Consider the following 6,711-nt stretch of genomic DNA (forward strand, 5'->3'; position numbering starts at 1 on the left):
CTCTCTCTCTCTCTCTCTCTCTCTCTTCCTGCCATGAACTCATCATTCTGGCTGCAATGTCACAAATCTTCCTTCCCACATTCACAGGCAAATTAGATTCCACTAATAACTCTGGCAAGCATCAGTGCTAGGGATACATCTGAAAGTAACTTAAAGTTACCTTTTGAGTAAACTAAAGCAGTATTATCAGTTATAGGCAGTTGTCTTCCCATGTAGCATGTGCTTAAAACCAAGAGTCTGATATTTACTGGGTTTCCTCATTTGCAAAATAGTGATAATCTTGACAATATAGAGTTGTTTAGAAAGAATACATACACTATAGGTGTGTTTGATACAATTATATTTATATATTATATATATGTACATACTGTGAATTATTTTTTAAATTTTTATATGTATAAAGACCATAAGCATCATAACTACATTATTTTTAAAGGATGATAGAATTTAAACCTGGCAGTGACCTTAGTAATCATCCACATAAATTTTCTCATTATAGGAAAACTGAGACCCATTCAAGATTAAAAATTAAAGTTTGCTCACTCAAAATGCATTTTTTTAAAACTATGGTATGTCTTCTCTCTTTATTTTGGACAACAGTCACTTTTTAAAAGGATTCTTAATAGTGGGTTCCATTGACAGCATTGTATGAATATGTCCATAATTAGCAATATAAAGTATTTTAGAAATTACATTTTTCTTTTGAGTAATAAAATGGATTTTTAGATGGAACTGCATATAGATATGCATATTTATGTACTGTATTTCTGACAAGGAAATATGCCTCGATTTAATTTTGTATAATAAAAAATTTTAAAAATCAGGTTGGGAATAATGAAAACAATGATGAAGATGATAGCTGAAACATATAGTTGTTTAAATTTTGAAAAATATACACATCATTTCATTTGAACTCATTGGCAAACCTATAGATAAATATTTCAGCTATAATCCGCCTTGGACTATAGATTAAAATATCTTAGAAAAGTGGTGACTTGCCCAGTCATATAACTGGTAAATATGAAAGAGAAAATTTTAACGAGTTTTTTTTTTCCTGAAAATGATATTTGTGTAAGGGATGTTCAATGGAACTTAAAGAAAACAATAGTTTATTTAACTCAATAAAACCTAAATTTAAGTATTATCAATATCAAAATATACCTATAATGTACTATTATGTATAAGAAATATATTGATAAATTAGAAATCCCACCACATTTAATTTAATGAAAAACCTATTGGCTTATATTTCTCTTTGTTCAATGTTTCATACATTTTCACCAAAAGAATTAAATACAAATAACTAAGAAAATTGAGAAACATACATCCTAATGAAGTAAACTTTTTATAGCTGTATTATACAGCACAATACAAGATAAATGAAATAAATACAAATATCTTCATGGGAAAACAAAAATTTCTCTAGTAATATGGCTAAGGTCTTGGCACAGTTGAACAAGGATCATCTCACCAAACTTCATTAGCTTCAAGATTGGTGACTTGTATTGTGGTTATATTCCAGATTTTACCCATAGGTATATACATTTCACAAATTCAATGAATCATGACTATCTGAAAAAATAATTTATTCCAATAACTCTATAGATTCTAAAGGAAATAGGAAATACTAGATTTCTTTTCAGGGGAAAAAATAAAAGAAAACCATTTTCTACTTACAAGAGCCTTTCAAGAAGCAATTTTCATTTTTACACTAAGCTTCAAGGTTAAACTTCAAAATTACCAGGCCATGATCTGAAACCAGTATTCCCTACAGATCACTTTAAGACACACTGACTCGATCTTCAGAAACTACTTTAGAAATTAATGTAGACATCTGTCCTATAGGGTTTTTGACAAAGGAGGGATCCAATAAACCTCAAGGTGAGAATTATTTTTTGAAATTCTAATTTGTCATACAAGGAGTGTTTGTGTGTGTGAGAGACAGAGAGAGAGAGAGAGAGAGAGAGAGAGAGAGAGAGAGAGAGAGAGAGAGAGAGAGAGAGAGAGAGAGAGAGATGATGATGATGATGATGATGACGATGATGATGATGATGATGGTGATGATGATGATGTAAAATTATTCAAGTCAGAAATTAAAACAAAATATATTTTTGACTGTTGGAATAGAACATAGTTGTTTATTGCATTTAAATAACCCCTAAAAGATTTCTATTCTTTTAAGATGAGAGGCACATGAATGTATTTGTAGCAGTAGGGTAGCAGCTGTCAAAGAGGAAGAAATTGAAAATTAATTCGAGTAGTGATGATAGAAGGACAGAAAATGAGATGGAATGAGGCCACATGTGCATGTATAAGTATTAAGTCAGCAAAGAGGAGGAGCACATCTTCATATGAGACAGCATTAAAGGAAGAATCTATAGAGGAAAGCAACTGAATGGTGTGAAATGCATATGAGCAGATACAGGTGTGAGGAGCTGAGGGAAGAAGGAAGCCATAAGAAATCTGAGGAGAAATGAATTGTTTTGGAAAATCCACTGTGGTGAGTGGGAGAGTAACTCAATTAAACATATGAAAATAGATTGTCTTGCCAAAGTGAGGGTCCAGTTAAGATTATCAGTCAGCATTGCTTCACAATGTCCTCCAGCTTCATTTAATTTCATGTGAATAGGTGCAAAGGCAAGATATATTGGAAATAATCTTCAGCTGAAGCTTGGCAGAGCAAGATGAGAAATAGGAGGATGGGATAAGGGACCTGAAGGAAGAGTGTAGAGCTAAACTGTTTCACCAAGGGAGAAGCCAAAATAGAAAAGCGACGTTATGGTATTTATCTTCTTTTCACAGTTCACACATTTTTCTGAATCCACCAATTTCCCTCTATCCATTATACATGCTCCCTATCTGCAAAATAATACCCAAAATAGATCAATTGACTTTTAAGGATGTTATGCTACTTATTTCATGGTGTTCCAGGACTGCTCTTTCTCTGCCTTCTTTTCTCCTTAGTTTTTAATTTCACCGTTGAGTGTAGTGGGAGAGTTGGAATCCTTCCTTACGTCCATTGACACTCCCATACTCTACCTCTATCATCATTCAGTAAACCTTTCTCTTTTAGAGTTCATTGAAACCATATCTATCATTTAATCAAGATGCTAGTACCTGTTGTCTACCTAAACTTTAAAATACTCTCTTTTCTTAGCGAGTTTACTGATTAGCTTTTAGTCTTTTTACCTTCTCCAACTCCTGCCTTCACTGTCCTAACATATATATTGATAATACAACAAACACCCCAATTCCTCAGATTACTCAAATCCCATGAACCCCAAGAGCACACAGAAACTGTTAAAACTTTAATCTTACTACAAGTCACAAGTGTCCTACTTTCATGTTCATGAATTATGGAATTACTTTGTCTGATCATAATCTATTATTCCACCTTTTGTGCTTTCTCAAATCCCCTAACCATATTCTGCATCCTCACTATAACCTCTGATCTTTCCACTCCTTAGTTCTTTCTCAGATCACAATCCCTGAACAGGCTACACTCCTCCCTCTTCTTTACCTTGATAAAGACAGTTATTTACTTTCTCAGAGAGTTTTCTGTCTCTATGGACAGTACTGAAGGAGAAGGAAAAATGAAGTTTGTAGAGGAAACAGGCACTTGAATTGTGGGAGCTTATGAATTCAGAGGGGAGATTCCATGGAAAATAGGAAAAAAGAATAATTATAGGGAAACTAGATTTTTTATTTAGAACATGGAAGAAAAATTTCCACACAATTGGAAAATTGAAAAATTCCATACACAAGAAAAAATTCCACACAAAAAATGGATTAAAGAGTAAATAAAATTTCAAACCATGAATCAAATAACAAAATTTTACAATCCTTATAACAGATAATTGATTTAAAAAAATAAGCCATTAAAAAAAAGACAAGAAAAAAGTTACAAAATTGGTTGGAGAAAAGTAGAAATTTCAATCTGTTTAACCAGGAGGGGAAAAGAAAATGAAAGGTAAACATTTGGAGATTCACTGGAGGTTTTAGAAAGCATAAAAAAAAGGTTTGGAAGACTTACGGTGGTGAATGAGATACTGAGTAAATTAGGGAAGGGTAACAGGTTTGTCTAGTTGCAATGAGGGCTCAGGTGATGTATGTAAAGTAAATATATAATGGATACAGTCAACACAGTTGCATGAACTTCTCTAATTTCATTCAGCAACACTTGCATAGGATTATAGGAAGCAGATGGTAGGAGTGATTCAAGGCTAAGCCTCAGCAAGGCATAAATGATGGTATTACGATAAGAGGACAAGACACACAAGAAAACAGCATAGTGCACAGTTGAACTAACACACCAAGACTCAAAATAGAGAAATGTGAAGTATGCAGCTATTGCAGAATGGTAATCTAGGACATAACTGAGAGTTTGAGGTGTTGGAGGGATAGTGTAGTTAAAGAGCAGGATTTAGTATTGGAAGGCAAAAGAAGAGATGGAATGTCCATAGACTGATTAGATAAAGGGATTTCAGAGTTCACAAACTCTGGGACATTTGTGGTTGATGACAAGAACAAAGGTATGGACACTATTATAGTTTTTTGTTTCTTTTGTGGGGAGTTAGGAGTTAGAGGAATATGGCATAAGAAATGAGAAGTTGAGGAATTAGAAGGTTAGAGTACTTGAGGGAGTATCAGTATGTATTTTGAAGTCACCTACTATAAGGGCAGGAATTGATAAAGAAAGAAAAAAAAATGATCCAGGTACAGAATTCATTAAATAAAGAAGGGGAGAATTTAGAGGTCTATAGAAAAAAGCTATTAGGATTTTGACCGGGTTATAGATTGAAATTGGGAAAACCTCAGAGGAGGAGAGATGGTGGTAGATGGAGAAATTGAAAGGGGAAGTATTCTGGCACCTCCATCCCAAGCAGTGATTTTACGAAATTGAGTGAATTTGATGTCAGTGCTTGAAAGGGAGGCCAAGGAGACTCAGCTGTTGAAGAGAACAAGAACTTGATAAGAACCAGGGGATGGAAGGCATGGAAAAGAAAAAAATTAAGATTAATGTAAGTTGTCTATGGAGAAAGCATCCCAAAAAGTACAGTGAAAGGGGTGAATATCTTTGCAGATGATAATATGGCATACTTAGAGAATACTAGAGAATCAATTTAAAAACTATTGAAATGATCATCTTCCTCCTTCTCCTCCTCCTCCTCCTCCTCCTCCTCCTCCTGCTCCTGCTCCTACCGCTGCTGCTTCTCTCTCCATTCCCTTGGAGCGGACCATCCTGGTGCCTCTTTTGTGAAGCGGCGGCTGAGGAGACCCCCCGACTCGCCATGGCCGACGAAAAGCCGAAGGAAGCAGGCAAGACTGAAAACAACGACCACATTAATTTGAAGGTGGCAGGGCAAGATGGTTCGGTGGTGCAATATAAGATTAAGAGGCACACACCACTTAGTAAACTAATGAAAGCCTATTGTGAACGACAGGGTTTGTCAATGAGGCAGATCAGATTCCGATTTGATGGGCAACCAATCAATGAAACAGATACACCTGCACAGTTGGAAATGGAGGATGAAGATACAATTGATGTATTCCAGCAGCAGACAGGAGGCGCTTACTAAAAAGAGAATCTACAACTCTACTCCAGAACGGTGCTCCCAAGGAAAACAAGACATTCACAATTAGAAAACCAAGATTTGGTTCATCCACGTCCTGACTACTGCAGTATAGTTTTCTCTCTTCTTTGATTCCCTTCCCCATTCCTTTATTGTACATAAAGTAACTGGTGTATGTGCACAGGCATAATGCGTATTTTTTTTTAATTAAATGGCCAATGGTATGTTTTGATCAACATCAGATGGAGATGTGGAGGGGGAAAAACAAACTGGTTCTGTGAAAATATACCTTTTCCCCATTAGTGGCATGCTCATTCAACTTTTATCTTTATATTCCAGTAAGTTATTTTGCTCTCACTGTTCAACAACAACAACAACAAAAAAAAAAACCCCACAAAAAAATCCTTGCATACCTTGTTTGATTGGATAATTTCAATGTTTTTCTTTTATCATTGTAAAACCAAGGACAATTTTATAACTTTTTTGTACGTAGCTGTTACATGTAGGGCAATCTCTGCCTCTCAGTAGGGATAAATTACTATAAAGAAATTGATCCTAGATAGTTTTCCCTTCAAGTCAAACATCTTGTTGTTTAAATAAACTTCTTGTTTAAAAAAATAAAAACTGGAAATAATTAACAATTTAGCAATGTTGCAGGATATAAAATAAACCCATGTAAATCATCAGTATTTATATAGATTGCCAACAAAACCCAGCAGCAAGAGATGGAAAGAGAAATTCTATTTAAAATAACTGTGGACAATATAAAATATAGGGGAGTCTAACTATGAAGACAAACACAGGGACAATATGAACACAATTACAAAACACTTTTACACAAATAAAGTCAGATCTAAAAAATTGGCAAAATAACAATTGTTCATAGGCAGGCTAAACTAATATGATAAAAAGGAAAATTCTGCCTAAATTAATTTATTTATTCATTGTCATAAAAATCAACATGCCAAAAATTTGGTTGATAGAGCTAGAAAAAAAATTGCAACAAAATTCATCTGGAAGAAAAGAAAGGGTCAAGGGGGTCAGAGCCAAGATGGCAAAATAGAAAAAGGACTTCCATGTGGCTCTGGATTCCACCTCCTCCAATACATGTAAGAAAATGACTCTAAACAAATGTTAG

At 34.5% G+C, this 6,711-nt stretch overlaps 1 pseudogene; it reads left to right on the forward strand.

The window, feature by feature from the left end:
* The first annotated feature begins 5,138 nt into the window (after nt 1–5,138).
* On the forward strand, nt 5,139–6,197 carry LOC138142419 (small ubiquitin-related modifier 2 pseudogene; annotated as a pseudogene).
* Nucleotides 6,198–6,711: the final 514 nt, after the last annotated feature.

The sequence above is a fragment of the Petaurus breviceps genome, unplaced genomic scaffold, assembly GCF_028583685.1.
Source record: "Petaurus breviceps papuanus isolate PSGF00001 unplaced genomic scaffold, PetGlider_PUasm1.0 90579, whole genome shotgun sequence".
NCBI classification, from domain to species: Eukaryota; Metazoa; Chordata; class Mammalia; order Diprotodontia; family Petauridae; genus Petaurus; species Petaurus breviceps.